The 2031-nt window shown below is 64.4% G+C and overlaps 1 pseudogene across 1 annotated transcript; it reads right to left on the minus strand.

Annotated features, from left to right (window-relative positions):
* Nucleotides 1-240: 240 nt before the first annotated feature.
* Nucleotides 241-1816, minus strand: LOC308078274 (WD repeat-containing protein 37-like; annotated as a pseudogene). The gene has a single exon. The product of its transcript is annotated as a WD repeat-containing protein 37-like (transcript).
* Between the last annotated feature and the right edge of the window lie 215 nt (nt 1817-2031).

Consider the following 2031-nt stretch of genomic DNA (forward strand, 5'->3'; position numbering starts at 1 on the left):
GAGAGAAGAGAGAGAGAGAGAGAGAGAGAGAGAGAGAGAGAGAGAGAGAGAGAGAGAGAGAGAGAGAGAGAGAGAGAGTGTGTGTGTGTGTGTGTGTGTGTGTGTGTGTGTGTGTGTGTGTGTGTGTGTGTGTGTGTGTGTGTGTGTGTGTGTGTGTGTGTGTGTGTGTGTGCGCGTGTGCGTGCGTGCATGTGATGTGCATGTGCATGTGCATGTGCATGTGTGTGCGTATCAGTGGCGTCATTTGTCCAGCAGCAGAGCGGTGATGTTGATGCTCCAGGCGATGGCCTGCCGGTCGAAGCCGCAGGTGAACAGGTTGGCGGTCTGGCTCTCCTCGCTCCAGGCCGAGCAGCAGACCATGCGGCGGTGGCCCGTGCTGCCGCCGCGAGGCAGCCTGGCCAGCCGCGTTCCACTCAGGTCGAACAGCCGCACCTGGCGGTTGTCGTGCGGCAGCGCGATGATCTGCTGGCCCGCCGACACGCTGATCCGGTTGACGGCCGAGTCGGTGTGCACGGTGGCGACCGGCGACCTCATGCTCCTCAGGTCCCACACCTTGACAGTGCGGTCATCGCTCCCAGAGACCACGTTGTCGCCCGCCGCCGTGAACACGGCAGACGTCACGGCGTCCGCGTGTCCCTGGAAGACGTGGACCGAGTGGACGGACGGGTCCCGGAAGTCCCACAGCCGGAAGGTGGCGTCCTGGGACGAGGTGACGGCCAGACGCTGGGCGGGGTGGGCGCAGCAGTGGGTCAGCTCCTGCTCGTGTCCGGCCAGCGTGTGGACCAGGTCGCCGCCCTCCGCCTCGTACAGGTGGGCCACTCGGTCCCAGGAGGCGGTCATCGCCTGCCTGCCTCCCGCCAGCCAATCGGCGGCGATCACCACGCCCCGGTGGCCGGTCAGTGTCGTGGTCGCGACCCGGACGGCGGGCACTGCTGCGGCCGCCTCGCAGGTGCCCGCCTCCCCGTCTCCCCCTGTCTCCCCCTCGTCTCTGTCCGACGGGTCCTTGTCATCGTCGCCGTCCGGAGGAGCGGCGCCGGCGTCCGGTGCGGGGGGGGGCTGAGGGGCGGCGGGGGGCGTCTGCTGCGGTGCGTAGCGCCAGATGTGTGCCGTGCGGTCCCCCGAGGCGGTGAGCGCCAGCTGCTCCGCGGGGTGGAACTTGATGGAGTTGACCGATCCCGCATGGCCGGCGTATCTCAGCAGACATCTCCCCGTCTCTACGCTCCACAGCATGGCTGAGTGGTCTGCGGACGCCGTGCCCAGGAGCACAGGCTGCGTCCGGGTGACACCCAGGTCCCCAGATCCCGTCCCTGTGGCCCACATACTCCTTGACCAGCTGACACACCGCCCTGGAGCCGGTGCTGCCGCTGCTGGTGGCTTTGAAACTAGACACGATCCTGCTGGTAGAAGCCTTGTATGTCGTCTTCAGCTTCTGAGACAGGTGACTGGTGCCGTGGCTAGCTTTTGCTTTCAGAGCCCCCTTCGTGGCGGGGTCTCCGCCCGCTTCAGCGCTCTGCCCGTCCCCCCCCAACGCCAGTCGCTCGTTCAGGGCGTCGACATCCCGTCGTAGCTCTAGGTTCTCCGCGTAGAGATTCTCAAAGCCGCGTTGGATCTGACCGAACAGATCCAGGAGACTGTTCCTCATGGCCGGGGGCAGCCTTGGCTCCTGCCCCTCCGGCGTGGATCCTCGGTGGGCCACGACGCGCAGCCTCTCCTCGCCGCCGCCGGAGCGCCGGACGGACAGGCTGTGGACCCGGTGCTTCTGCTGGGGAGGAGGGACGACCGCGGCAATGCTGCTGCTTCCGACCTCCAAGGGCATATCCTCTTCCTCCTCCCTCCCTGTCTCCGGCCTTCCACTCACCACCTGCCTGCAGGTTGCCTGAAATCTGAAAGTGTTTTAGTTCTGGTAGATCTGTTGTGTTTTTCTGTAAATGGTGATTCTTTGTTTCTAAGGGTGAGTTCTATGATCTGTTGGATCGGGTCAAAGCTGGGTGGGGGTGTACAGTTGACAGAGGTTTACAACTTTTCTATTTA

The sequence above is a fragment of the Gymnoscopelus braueri genome (assembly GCF_963280865.1).
Source record: "Gymnoscopelus braueri genome assembly, chromosome: 22".
NCBI classification, from domain to species: domain Eukaryota; kingdom Metazoa; phylum Chordata; class Actinopteri; order Myctophiformes; family Myctophidae; genus Gymnoscopelus; species Gymnoscopelus braueri.